Source organism: Oryctolagus cuniculus, chromosome 2 (genome assembly GCF_051225735.1).
Source record: "Oryctolagus cuniculus isolate XC-2025 breed Fujian yellow rabbit chromosome 2, ASM5122573v1, whole genome shotgun sequence".
NCBI classification, from domain to species: domain Eukaryota; kingdom Metazoa; phylum Chordata; class Mammalia; order Lagomorpha; family Leporidae; genus Oryctolagus; species Oryctolagus cuniculus.
Genome location: NC_142868.1, coordinates 85,978,124 through 85,993,318, shown reverse-complemented (window position 1 = coordinate 85,993,318; position 15,195 = coordinate 85,978,124). Strand labels below are relative to the sequence as shown.

At 41.1% G+C, this 15,195-nt stretch overlaps 1 protein-coding gene across 5 annotated transcripts in view; it reads right to left on the bottom strand.

The window, feature by feature from the left end:
- LOC149127870 (uncharacterized) overlaps nt 1–15,195 on the bottom strand; it is a 197,140-nt gene that overhangs the window by 55,939 nt on the left and 126,006 nt on the right. For 4 of the 5 annotated variants that reach the window (XR_016230018.1, XR_016230016.1, XR_016230020.1 and 1 more), the window contains one exon: nt 14,261–14,782. The exons of the other annotated variant lie outside the window; for it this stretch is intronic. The gene's annotated coding sequence lies outside the window, so the exon portion shown is untranslated. Of the gene's footprint in view, nt 1–14,260; nt 14,783–15,195 lie in introns of those variants that run through there. 5 annotated transcript variants of the gene reach the window in all.

Genomic DNA, 15,195 nt, shown 5'->3' with positions numbered 1-15,195 from the left:
ATTCTTGAAATTGCTCAACACTCCAAGGTCAGCAGGGTCTTTGGTATTGGCTTGGCCTGGAGCTGGGTCGGAGTGGTGTGGTCTGCCCGTCAGCAGCAGCAGAATCACCAGGGAAACTGTTGATCTGCAGTCTCTCTGGGCCATGCTATGGCTCAGTAGGCTGAGCCTCTGCCTGCAGTGCTGGCATCTCATGACTGCCAGTTCATGTCCTGGCTGCTCCTCTTTCACTTCAGCTCTCTGCTAATTGCCTGGAGAAGCAGTGGAAAATAGCCCACATGCTCAAGTCCCTGGGCATCTACACCCACATGTGAGACCCGGAAGAAGCTCCTGGCTCCTGGCTTCAGAACGGCCCAGCTCTGGCTGTTGTGGCCATTTAGGGAGTGAACCAGCAGATGGAAGACCTTTCTCTCTATCTTCCCACTCTCTGTCTTTAATTCTGCCTCTCAAATAAATAAATATTTTTTTAAGAAATATAGTCTCTCAGTCTCTACCTAGACCTACAGTGTGAGAAATGCTGATCAACAATCTGTTTCAACAAACCCCCCAATTCCTTCTATGCACACTCAGATAGGAAAGCACTGTTCTGAGCAAGCGCACGGTGGGGCAGGTGGCCTACTTCCATTCTCTCAACATCTCAGCAGCCTTTTTTTTTTTTTAGATTTATCTCTTTATTTGACAGGTAGCATTACAGACAGTGAGAGGGAGAGACAGAAAGGTCTTCCATCTGCTGGTTCACTCCTCAACTGGCCATAATAGCTGGCACTGAGCAGATCAAAAGTCAAGAGCCAGGAGCTTCTTCCAGGTCTCCCACGTGGGTGCAGGGGCCCAAGCACTCTATCCATCTTCTACTGCTTTCCCAGGCCATAACAGAGAGCTGGATTGAAAGAGGAGCAGCCAGAACTTGAACCAGCACCCATATGGGATGTCGGCACCATGGGCAGAGGACTACTGTGCCACAGCTCTGGCCCCTCAGCTAATCTTTTGACAGACTTAATTCTATGCTTACATAATTCATATGAAGTCCTAACCCCCACTTCCTCGCAATGTGACTCTTCTTAAAGAAAGGGATTTAAAAGAGATAATGAAGTTAAAATGAGCTGTTAGCATGGGCCCTAATGCAACATGATTGGTGTCCTCACAAGAGAACAGAACACTAGAGAGACACCTTGGTGTGTGTGCACAGAGAAAAGGCCATGTGAGGACACAATGAGAAAGACAGACATCTGCAAATCAAAGAGGGGCCTACAGAGAAATCAACCCTGCCGACACCTTGATCTCAGACTTCCACCCTCCAGAACTGTGAGAAAATAACTTCCACATTTAGGTCACTCATGCGAAGGTGTTTTATTATGGCAGCCCTAGCAAACCAACACAGGCTGCTCTTCCTCACACATCAGACTGACTGATCAAACTGATACAGCTCTCTCCAAGCCAGCAGAAATCTCAGGATACGCTCCTCTATGGTTTTCTGAGGTTTTCAATCACTAAGCTTCATACATTGTGTGACAGAATCATCAATTCAGGTCTCTCTTGCCTACAAGCTACAAGACTCTCTTATCCATCTTATTTTGGAGGAAGGGAGGGAGGGAAGGAGGGAGGGAGGGAGAGAGAGAGAGAGAGACAGATTCCACCTGCTGTTTCACTCCCTAAATGCCTGCACCAGTCAGGGCTGGGCCAGAACTCCAGCCAAGTCTCTCTTGTGGATGGCAAGAACCCAACCAGCTAAACTATCACCTGCTGTCTCCCAGGTATGTATTAACAAGAAGGTTGATGGGAAAAAAAGCTAGGCCATGAACCCAAGCACTCTGAAATGGGATGGAGGTATCCCAAGCGGCATCTTAATCACTGTGCCAAATGCTTACCCTAGTGTTATGTAGCTATTATTCTCTAATGTGTAGAGCATGCCTACATCACAGTAACCACTCAACTTAGATCACGAAGAATAATCATGGCTTGGAGAATTACTAAGTAAGCCTACATAATCTACCCATGGATACTAATTTGTACAGTAGGGTAACTATAAGGGTAAAATTTATAAGGCTGAAAAGTACCTTTGAGATTAAGGGGTCTATACAATCTTTGCCTTGCTTGAACAGGTTAAAAAGACTGGAAGGAAATTTAACTGCCTGTTAAATCTGTTTGTCACTCACTATTATAGTCGTGTGACCTTAAACATGATTCTGAAACATTTTCGGGCCCATTTTTCTCTGAGGTAAAATGGGGATTAAATAGCACCTACCTCCAGGTGAATAGAAGGATTAAGCCAGATGATTTTTGTCAGTGATTTTAGTGCTGACCCCTAAACATATTGACATTGAGTATTGATTATTAATGAAGATTTTCATTTTAGAAGAAAATAATTCATCTAAAATCCAAGTTATCTTACATTATTTCTTCTCTAAATAGCTATGAGCTCCGTATTGTCATAAATGCATTCTTTTTCCACCCTCACATTTCCGTCATGCTCCTCTCAACTTGTCCACCTCTGTGCTCCCCATTCCCTTTCTTTCTTTACATGTCATTTGAACTGATATATTTGAGGCTACTTCAAAAATTTGGAGGGAAATATAATTAAAAGATAAGGTTAGAGATGGGCATTTGACATAGTGGCTAAAATATCCACATCTCACATCAGCGTACCTGGATTTGATTGCCATATCTGGCTCCTGACTCCAGCTACCCACTAATGCAGACCTTGAGGGGAATCAGTGATGGTTCAAATTATTGGGCTCCTTACACCTAAGTGGGAGAGCTGGATTGAGTTCTCAGGGCCTTTGGGAGCTGAATTAGCAGACTGAGGTGCTCTCTCTCTCTCTCTCTCTCAAATAAATAAATAATTTTAAGACACAATTTTACTTTGATGGAAAAATTTTGACATTCATGTATGATGTTTTCATAATATGCACTTCCCATATAATTTTTGAAAATCCCCTTGTATATTGGTCCTCAGTTTCCCAACTTTTGTCCTTTTTATCTATGTAAGAAAAATAACTTACTATCAATTCACCATTAAGTGAAAGAAATACTTTAATTTAATTTAAAGCAGCATAGATAATCTCATGATTCAGCTCTCCAAGATGATTCAGTTTTCATTACTTGTAAGGATGGAGAAGCAGACAGCCAATAGAAATAAATGACATACTAGAAAAAATATGAAGCTAAGACTTAGAGCTCATATGTATACAACTAATCAGTTATACAACTAACTGATTCTGTAACTAGACAATTCATGTTATCTCTTTGGGTCTCAGTTTTCTTTTTTTTTTTAATTTATTTGACAGGTAGAGTTATAGACAGTGAGAGAGAGAGACAGAGATAAAGGTTTTCCTTCCGTTGGTTCACTCCCTAAATGGCCTCCATGGCCGGTGCTGCACCGATCTGATAGTAGGAGCCAGATGCTTCCCTCTAGTCTCCCATGAGGGTGCAGGGCCCAAGCACTTGGGCCATCCTTCGCTGCCTTCCCAGGCCACAGCAGAGAGCTGGACTGGAAGAAGAGCAACCAGGACAGAACCCGGCATCCATATGGGATGCCGGTGCTGCACGTGGAGGATTAACCAAGTGAGCAACGGCGCCAGCCCCCTAGGTCTCAGTTTTCTTACCTGTAAATAACATAGTGGATTTGTGTGTGTGTGTGTGTGTGTGTGAAAAGGCACATTTGAAAACATTTTCCTAATATGTTGTAATTACATTAAGATCCTGATGAGCTAATGAGTAGAGGAAAAGATGAGATTAGGAGTAACAGGTGCTTATATGGTTCCTGATAACCGGTCCAGATAAGGAGTGGGTGTTGGAATAAGTCAGGAAGAGACATCTGTCTCAGGAACGATTTTGATTCTCTGCTCTATTCTAATCTACAGCTACTGCTTGTCTATTCAGATTCAAATCACAGATTTAAGAAATACCTTCCAAACAGGTCACTGCAATCCAGGATTCCAGAAGAAGGAATCTGGAAAGGATTTTTACTATGTTCAGGATCTCAATTTCATCTCTACTACCAGATGCCCTTATTTAAAGTATGTCAGTGCAATCACCAACTTCACATTTTTACGTTTCTGTAATCATAGGTCCTACACATGATGATTACCATCTTTGTACTTTTCTCTAGTTAGTGAAATTAACATTCACTCATGAACTGTTAATGCTAAATTGCTAATAACCTCCCTAGGGTTTATTTGCATGATGATGCCTTCAATGATTTCATCATAGCTTAGTGCATTAAAATATCACAATTTATACTCTTAAGCATAATAATTTCCCTAAGGCTTGATAAAAAAGCTATATTTTAAAATAATCCAGTAAAATCTTGGATAAGCATTAATCATGTGGCTGGTCCTAAAGAAACTGCACTCTTGCTCTCTCTCTCTCTCTCTGAATTAGCATCACCAGGAGAAACAAGCATCTCAAAATTTTGTAGCAAAATTAAATGCCTGGAGTCTTAGATAGAAAAATGTTAATTACAAAAATTGTTTTGAAAGAATTTGTGTATGTTAATTACCATCAGCGAGGGCCATAAAGCATGAAATTTCACACTTTGTCAGACTATTTGCAGGTGGAGAGCACCATGGAATCTATTGTTTATTCCTTTAGAAAAGTAAGAACACAATTTGTAATGAATCAATTGAAATAATTTCCCCCCACAGTATTATAGACTGTAAAGAACTAAGATACGCTGAAGGAGCTAGCAGTGAACAAAAATCGAATTATAGCTCATGAACAGGAAAGATAGGGATGTTTACTTGCCTATAGTTTCAAAAGCACAACTTTCTGTATTTGAAATTGCTATTAGACCAAACTTCTAACTACACATTCGACATTAGAAGAAAACTTTTTAAAAAATCCAGCATAAACAATGCCAAAATAATTCACATAAAGCTAAAATTCCAAGACAAAATTCTGTCTGTTCTGTTTTTAGTTGAGTAAGAAATGTGTCTATGTGTCTCTCCTTTTATGGAAATAGTATAGTATAAGAATGCAACATAATATTCATTCACCCATTCATCCACTCATTCATTCAATACATGTTAATTTAGTACCTGTTCTGTGTCAGAGGCTTAGTGTCAGGAATTCAATAGTGGTCATAGAAGAGTAGATCATGCCCTTAGGGTGCTTAAAATATAACATACAAGGGCTGGTGCTCTGACATAGTGGGTAAAGCAGCTGCCCGAGATGCCAGCATCCTATGTGGGCACCTATTCATGTCCCAGCTGCTCCATCTACTATCCAGCTCCCTGCTAAAATGGCCTGGGAAAAGAAGTGGAACATGGCCCAAATTTTTGGACCCCTGCCACCCATGCGGGAGACCCATATGAAGCTCCTAGCTCCTGGCTTCAGCCTGGCTCAGTCTTGCCTGTTGCAGCCATTTGGGGAGTGAACCAACGTCTGGAAGATCTCTCTTTCTTTTTGTGTCTCCCTCTCCTTAAATAACTCTGATTTTCAATTCAGCAAATAAATATTTAAATATATGTAAATAAGTATATATTTAAATATTTTAAATAAATATATATAATAGTTAAATGATTGCCCACTACTACACCTGTGGAGAAGGAGGTGCTGATTGTACTCTGAAAGATAACACTGATTAATGTGGCCTAATTAGAACTATAGGGAGGCCGGCACTGTGGCTCACTAGGCTAATCCTCCGCCTTACGGCGCCGGCGCGCCGGGTTCTAGCCCCAGTCGGGGCACCGGATTCTGTCCCAGTTGCCCCTCTTCCAGGCCAGCTCTCTGCTGTGGCCCGGGAAGGCAGTGGAGGATGGCCCAAGTGCTTGGGCCCTGCACCCCATGGGAGACCAGGAGAAGCACCTGGCTCCTGCCTTCGGATCAGTGCTGTGCGCCGGCCGCAGCGCGCCTGCCGCGGCGGCCATTGGAGGGTGAACCAATGGCAAAGGAAGACCTTTCTCTCTGTATCTCTCTCTCACTATCCACTCTGCCTGTCAAAAAAAAAGAAAAGAAAAGAAAAAAAAAAGAACTATAGGGAAAGCGATCTTCAGGAAGTTGTAATCTGATGGGAAAATAGCTTTCACCTTGATGAAAAGGGGAAGAGAGAGTATATGTCCTAAACAGCACTCTGGCCTCAGAATCAGCCCTTAAGGCATTCGGATCTGGATGAAGAGCCCATGAGAGTATTTTAGGCATGGAAAGCCAAGACACTCCAGCAAAAAAAAAAAAAAAAAAAAAAAAAAAAAAAAAAAAAGGACCTAAATGAAAGGTCTCTGTAAGTCTGCAAGTGAGATCCCAGTGGAAAGAACGGGCCATCAAAGAAGGAGGTACCTTTGTCTGAAGGGAGGAGAGAACTTCCACTTTGACTATGACCTTGTCTAAATAATATCGAAGGTAGCAAACTCAAAAGGCTTCCATAGCCTTGGCAACTCATGACAAGAGCCTAGGGAGATTACTGACGCCATAAACAAGAGAGTCAAATTGTTAAGTCAACAACAGGAGTCACTGTGTACTTACTCCTCATGTAGGATCTCTGTCCTTAATGTGTAGTTCAATGTGAATTAATGCTATAACTAGTACTGAAACAGTATTTTACACCTTATGTTCTGTGTGGGTGCAAACTGATGAAATCTTTACTTAATATATACTAAATCGATCTTCTGTATATAAAGAATTGAAAATGAATCTTGATGTGAATGGAACGGGAGAGGGAGTAGTAGATGGGAGGGTTGCGGGTGGGAGGGAAGTTATGGGCGGGAAAAGCCATTGTAATCTACAAACTGTACTTTGGAAATTTATATTTACTAAATAAAAGTTAAAAAAAAAAAACTTGTCTCAAGTTCTTGGGCAGAATGTCATTCATATTCTTGAGAAGCATGAGTATCCTAGAAAGAACCAACTTCTAGGAATGAGCTGCGATGAGGGATGCTGCTTTAGGAGCCCAGAGTAGCAATATCAGGGTGCAGTTAGAATCTTTAGCAGCTTGACTGAAAACAAGAGGATGAGCAAGGAGGGTCCTACTGTGGGGATGGACTCGCAGGGCACCTGAAGCAGGACAGGTCCAGTTCCCTCTGGAGGGGGAAGAGATAAACAATGTGTGGTGAGCAAGACCACCATGAGAATTCCAAAAAGTGAGTCAACCAAACAAGTATGGCTGTCAGGCCCTACAACAACTCCTGCATTCCCAAAGGAAGCTCTAATTGTCCAGAAACAGCTTGCTATGCTCCAAACGATGGAGTCATCCCAAATTCATGTCAAAATTTACTGCCCAATGTGATGGCATTTACCCACAATGTGAGGGCGAGCCTTTGGCTGGTGTCAGGTCATGAGACAGGGCCTTCATAAATAGGATCAGTGCCCTTACAAAATAGGCTTCAGCTGCCCTTCAGCCATGTGAGGGTGAAAAAAATGCTTTCTATGAACAGAAAACAAGTACCAGTCAGCATCAAGTCTTCCAGCACCCTGAACCTTGAACTCCCCATCTTCCAGAACCATGAGAAATACATTTCTATGGTTTATAAGCCTCACGGCTTATGGTATTACATTATAGCAAGCCAAACAGACTATCATAGCTAAACCAACAATTCCTATAGGTAGGTGACTGCTCAGCCTCCTCTGCCTGTGACAGTCTCAGTTTACAATTGATGCCCCAGAAAAAGTCATTAAGGTTGCTCCTTTCCACTTAACAAAGTATCTCAGTTTGAGGGAACCAAACTTGCACCTGCTGCAGCTGCAGGCTCTTCAAGAAGAGTGGACAATCATGACCAAATTCAAAGACAGCCAAGACATTTTGAGGGGCAGGTGTTGTGTGCCACAAGTTTGGCTGCTACTTGAGACACCTACATCCCGTATCACAGTGCCAAGTCAAGTCCCAGCTACTCCCCTTCATATCCAGGTTTCTGTTAATGCACATAAGAATCAGGGCATGATGGTCAAGTGCTTTAGTTCCTGCCATCCACATGGGACACTTGGATGGCGCTTCTGGCTCCTGGCTTCTGACTGACCAAGCCCCACTTATTCTGGCCATTTGGAGAGTGAACCAACAGATAAAAGATTCTCTCTCTCTCTCTCTCTCTCTCTCTCTCTCTCTCTCTCTCTCTCTCTCCCCCTTTCAAATAAATAAATAAGTGTTTTTAAGGGTACATTTGGGGCACATATAAAGAAGAGTATTAAGAGTTAAGCCAATTGTTAACCCAGAACAACATAGCCTCATGTGCCAACAGGAATCTAAAAAGTGAACAGATCACTGTGAAGCCTTCAAATGGGAGAGTCTTCGTCAGGAACCATGCCTCAGAGACAGCTGTTTGGCACAGCAGTTAAGAGGCCGATTAGGACACCTGCATCCCACATCAGTGCAGCTGGGTTTAATTTCCAGCCATCATCTGACTCCAACTTCCTGTTAATGTGTAAGGGAAGAATCAGTGATGGTTCAAATAATTGAGTCCCTGTCCTTATGTGGAAGATGCAGATCAAATTCCTGGCCTATCAGGACATCTGCATCCCACATCAGTATTTCTGGGTTTCATTCTCAGCTCTGTCTTCTGACTCTAGCTTCCTGCTAATGAAGATCCTGGGAGGCATCAGTGATGGTTCAAGTGATTGGATCCTTGTCACTTACGTGGGAGATATGGATCAAGTTCCTGGCTCCACACTTCAGTCTGGCCCAGTCTCACCTATTTGAGGCATTTGGAAATGGGAGTGTGAGCTCTCTCTCTCTCTCTCTCTCTCTCTCTCTAATAAATCAATACTTTAGAAAGAAAAAAAGGAATCATGACTGGTTTTGGAAAAATTCTTCATGCATTTTGAGAGTACAGGGTCTTGTGTTATATCCTTGCAGTCATCATTAATTACTCCTGAAGAAACATAGAAGACCCAAGTGCTGACACATGGACTACTAAGATCATCCTGATAGAAAGTTCTCCTAAGGAAGCTGAGTACAGAGGTGTGAGAGTCATCTGGAAGGCAGTTTGAGTCTTGGGTTGGGTTGGGTGGGATGCATCTCTTCCATAAGCTGCATTAATTCCTTCCCAAAATATCTGCTTTCTGTTAGAGTGTCACAGCCTTCAGACAGTTCACTGAGTCTGTCCCTTGGCCTGGTCTAATATTCTGCACTTGTTATTAAACTAACTTTGATACTGTCTCTTATGTCCAGGTTGCCCAAACTCACACAATCATCACCACCACTGTGACATTTCCTTGGAATAATTGTCATCATTATGTTATGTCAAATAATTCAGCTCCTGCAGTTGTAAGAAAAGACATTTACTGGTTTAAAATGTGAACTGTATTACTCAATCTCCCAAGGCAAGGTAGCAAGCCTACAAGAATACATAGGGGCCAGCACTGTGGCATAGTGAGTAAAGCTGTTGCCTGTAGTGTCGGTATCCTGTATGGGTTCCAGTTTGAGTTCCTGCTGCTCCACTTCTGATCCAGCTCTCTGCTATGGCCTAGGAAAGCAGTAGAGGATGGCCCAAGCCCTTGGGCCCCTGCATCATGTGGGAGACGCTGAAGAACATCCTGACTCCTGGCACTGGATTGACTTAGCTCTGACCATTATGGCCATTTGGAGAGTGAACCAGCAAACCAGCAAATAGAAGATTCTCTCTTTCTCTCTCTCTCTCTCTCTCTCCGCTCTCGCTCTCGCTCTCGCTCTCTCTCTCTCTCTTTCTATGCCTCTACCTCTCTGTAACTCTGCCTTTCAAATAAATAAATCTTTAAAAAAAACCAAAAACACATTAAATCCATACTTATTAAAATTTTACACCACAGCAGGGGCCATAGGCACAGTCCTCCAGAAAGAAAGTCCAAAACAAGAAGTATAGAAACTATATCAATCCAATATCAATTTGAATCATAATCTGTTACATGAAAAAACAGGGTACTGTAATACAGATTTCATAATCGTGACTTAGGTGACCCAGTAAGTTCAACAGTTCACAAGTAAATTTCATGTTCTTTCTTCTGTTTTAATTTTTCACTAATAAAGGCTAACATATATTCATGACAATACTGACTCACCACTGAATTTTCAATATGTAAATACATGCACAAAATGTGATTAAAATAATAACATATTTAGAAAACAGTAAGAAAAAGAAACATCAGAACACCAGCATATGAGCACATACTTTTCCCTCCAAAGTGTATTTGTTCTAAAAATGTTGTCATTGCTTAAAACCTTTTTGAAATTTTGCTTTAGAGCAGCAGACCCTTTCTTTCAAACTCCCTCAGTGGTTGACAACTTGATACAGTGGTGATTGTCTTTTGGAAGAAATCAGAGGGTATGATGATGAATTCCTTTGTTCTAAGGTAAATAAGCCCAATCCTTGTGCAGCTACAGGGGCAGGCATTTGGCTTATCAGTTAAGATGCCAGTTAGAATGCCCATGGCCCATATTGGAGTGAATGGGTTTGATTTCCAGCACTGGTTCCTGATTCCAACTTCCTGATAGTGCAGACCATGGGAGGGAGTGGTGATGGCAACACACACTGATGAACTGGGCTGACTCCTTGTCTGCCATCTCTGGCATCAGACAAGATCTGGACATTGTGGGAATGGCAGTAGTGACCCAGCAGATGGAAGCCTTCTCTCTCCCTCTTTCTTTAAAAAAAAAAAAAGGTGCAACTTTTATATATAGATAGAAAAGAAAGAACTTTTATAGTCCATGAAATAATGATAAGTAATAGGGAGAAAACTGATGTATTAATGAGTTGAGAAAGATTAAACATGGAAATCTTCTGAAGAGGAAATAAGCCACAATGGGCTTTCCTGGAAGCTACCTTTTAAAAACTGCAGAACATTGAGTCCTCCCTAGCAGAAAACAAAAACCTCTCATTTTTGCATGCTTAGTGCCAATAACCAACTTCTGAAGGACAAGAATATTGGCAACTGTTTCCATTATCTTTCAAATACGTGAAAGTAATGCATCTAGCATTTCACATATTATTGTCCCATGATGTCATCTGCTATTTCCATTGTCCTTTTCATGAACTCAAATTCTAAACTTTATTTTTTAATTCAGAAATTGACATAATTTAAAATGCAAAAAGTGCAAGGAATAATAAACAGCCATCAGTGGACATACCACTCAGGTACAATGAATGTTACCATCTAGCCATTTATAAATATGAAGAATACCATCTTTTATTTAACCAAATATATTCAATAACCTAACATACAACCAGGAAACAATATTTTCCCAGAATACAGGCAACTGTTTTTACTGAATTATCTTAAGAATAAAAAAATCACATACAAATACCCTTTATAGTGTACCTGCCAGGTTTCTCAATCCTTAATACTTTAAATTATCTTTAATTTTTCAACTTTAATTTTAACAGATTCAATATGATTTATAGATACAAATCTAAGAACATAATGATATTCCACCCTCCCTCCACCGTTCTTTTTTCTACCTTTCTTCCTGCCTTTTTTCTTTTTCATTTTTGAGATAACATATTTTAAAGTTGCATTACCATACAAAGGCTTAATACTTCACCAAATAAGAAGTTTGACAAGTAAAAAGCAAAAAGACCCTAGTGTAGTGGGAATAAAGACAATGGCTATAAACAATAATTGAATGTATAAATGACTATTTCACACTTTTTGTCAAAAAATCATTCATAATTTCTTTCAATGAAGTAGAATCAATGACAATGTAACATCTAAATAGTTCCTGTGTGGTTATAAGATAATAAATAAGTTCATTTAAACTTTAAGCCATTTCCTCTCAACAGTATATGCAAAGGAATAATTTCATGCATATTTCAATGCAAATCATCTTACATTACATGTTTTCATACTCTATTAGTTATCACAGATCAGGGAGAACATATGGTATTTGTCTTTTTGGGACTGGCTTATTTCACTAAGCATAATGGTTTCTAGTTGCATTCACTTTGTTGTGCAAGACAGGATTTCATTCATTTTATGACTAACATTCCATAGTGTGTATATACCACATTTTCTTTATCTAGTCATCAGTTGATGGGCATCTGGGTTGATTCCATATCTTAGCTATTGTGAACTGAGCAACAATAAACATGGGGGTACAGATAAATCTTTCATATGCTGATTTCATTTCCCTTAGGTAAATTCCCAGGAGTTTTTCCTGGGTCATATGATTTATCTATTTTCATCTTTCTGAGGTATCTCCAAATTGTCTTCCACAATGGCTGTATTAATTTTCAATCCCAACAGTGGATTAGGGAAACTTTTTCCCTACATAGTCACCAGCATTCATTGTTTTTGGATTTCTGTCTGAGAGCCTTTCTAATTATGATGAGGTGAAACCTCACTGTGGTTTTGATTTGCATTTCCTTGATGGCTAGTGATCCTAAGCATTTTTTTCACATGTCTGCTGACCATTTGAATTTTATCTTTTATAAAATGCCTGTTTAAGTCCATTGCCTACTTCTTAACTGGATGGTTTGGGTTTGTTGTTGTTGTTGAGTTTCTTGAGCTCTTTATACATTCTGGATATTAATCCTTTAACAGTTTCATAGTTTGCAAATATTTTCTCCCATTCTGTCAGTTGCCTCTTCACTTTGCTGTTTCCTTTGCAGTGCAGAAGCTTCTTAGCTTGATGCAATCACATTTGTCTATTTTTGCTTTTATTGTCTGTATTTCTGAGGTCTTTTCCAAGAAGTATTTGCTGATACAAAAGTCTCACAGAGTTTCCCCAATGTTCTCCTCTATTAAGAAGGAAGGGGAGGATCACCTCTGTTGATACAGTCACAGCCTCACCTCCTCTCTTCCAAAGTGATCAATGCCTAGTGCCTGGAGTTAGCCCACAATGGGTATAACCCTCATCCATGCTGATGCACTAACCACACAAATGATCTGTGTAGTCCTTAGTGTGAGCACAGAACCCTCCACAATGACCCACCCCAGGCAGCCAGGGAGCCCTGGGCCTCTGACACCAGACACAGGGATTGCCCAGAGACCCAGGTATACCCCACACCCTATTGTGCAGTCACAGGATTCCCACAGTCACAACGTTCTAAGCTCCTATAGCCCAAGGGTGCAGAAGATCCCCTCTCCACCATAGGAGCCTGCTGCATCTACAGAGAGAACAGAGTGGTTTCCAGAATCAGCTGCCTTTGGGTGCTCTGCCTTGGCAGTTTGAGCCTCAGAGCCTGTGATAGGTTGAAAGGATGGGGACATTTCACAATACTAAGTGAGTGCCCAGCCCTTTGTCAGCCCTCCCAACCAAAATCAAAGTCAGTGGGAAATGCAGATTTTTCCCTCTGATTAAATCCCCTGGGCATGCACAAGATCTGCCACAGCATCTACTTGCGTCAAGAGGGCACCTTCTCGCCACCGGTTGCCAAACGCCCTTGTGGAGGAATGGGGAGAAAGAAATGTGCTTTTCTTTTGCTGGATTAGTGGGTACCCTGTCCCCCAGCTAAGGCTCTCGGCAGGACTCAAATACAGTGCAGTCCTGCGAGGGTCTCCCTCAAGCAATATCACCAGCATCATAGGCTGTTGCAGCCTGCCCTTACCTCGCTCTCAGAACCTGGCGTCCCCGCCAGCCAAGGGCTGCAGGAGTCACGTGTGGTGTCCCTGCTGCCTGGTGTGCGTCCACACTGCTCCATGGCACCCTCTTCTTTCTGTAGAATTTCCACTGCAAACTTCTCTCCAGCCTCCCCCAGGAATACACTTCTTCCACTTTTCTTCTGTCTCCCCCTGGTCAGCATCAGCATGTCTTTTCCCTATTCAGCCACCCTGCTCTCCTGTTTAGCCACATTTTTAGAACTCACAAAATTTACACTTGATATTCACCAATGTTGTTATACGCAAAACAATGAAGTGATATCAAATGTGTACTTAGGAATTGATGTCTTTTGCCTATGTGGTACTTCTATATCTTCCCTCTTTCTTTTTTATTCCTATTTGTATATTCTCTTGATTCTTCAAATTGTACTCTTAAAACTTTGCTTTTACTTTTTGTCTCTGCCTGGCTCTTGGAAAGACTTTTGTAATTTGGTGTTAATGGCATACGTTGGACTGTAATCTCCATTTCACTTATTTGGAGTACATTTTCCTCCCAAATTTCCCTTCCTTTCCATTTGGCCCAAGTTGCAAATAATAATAATTTCCTCTAAATTCTCACCTTGTCAGCTCTTTATACATTCCATATTGCTCCCAGATAAGTCTACCAACCAGACTCCTTCGTATAAAAACAACAAAAACTCTCTCATTTTAACAGAAAGTCAAGCCATTACTCTATGTTATTTTGCTGAATTTTAGGTACTATGTTTATGGTGTTCAAATGCTCAATGCTTCCTGGCATCAAAGAACATTGCTTTATTGTGACATTTTCAAATGAAAACTACATGACAGTAACAGTTTCTAAAGAACTCTCACTTACCTTGGCAACATTTACGAGTGGTGGGGGAAAAACACATAAAACCACCGCTTGGAGCAAAATGCTACAATGATTATTTAGCAAACAAGCTCACATATTAGAACGGTAGAGAGAAAGATTGCTTCCACCAACTAAATTACACTTTACACATAGGCGCTGCTGAATGGCTTTCTACAGAGGTTACATTTAAATTATAGCTCTTGCTAAGCAAACATCTCAGTTTGCGTGTGAATTTGAATTATGCATCTAACAGGCAGTGTGTTTATGGAAAAAAGTCAAGTCGGTAGATTGCGAAATTGCTACAACATTTGTAAGGGACAAAAATAACTGTGGTGTTGGACAATGAAGAAGCTTTGAGAAGAGGTCCCACTTGCTCTCCAGTAAGAAAATGATTTGGCAATTCTGAACCACAGTGCATGATCAATCCTCTGGCTTCATTCAGAGACATCCAAAAAAATTGCTTCAGTCCTTTCTCTGTAAAATATAATTAGATGCCAATGCTTGGAGATTCTGAATCTGAAACATGCACATTGTGTGACTTCCCATTTTATTGTCGTCCCTTGTAATAAGGCGCATCTATGCAAGCTGTCCTAATTCAGGTGAAATATGCCATTAGGCAGTGGGAACAGGCCTATTGGGTGAAAGGTTAATATGCTGGGGAAAAATATCCACAAAAAGGACCTTCAATCTTTTCAGAACATGCTTGGCTCACAAGCAAAGTCTGGAGAACAACTGAGTGTACCCCAGCAGAATGTGTCCTATCTGTAGCCCTCTGAGTATGTCCTTCACAAAGGTAAGAGTGGGGTCAAAATGGTTTCCACATTCCCACATAACTCTAACATTGCCTGATTCAATTGCTGGCACGTTATGCAATTTTTCTATAGCCC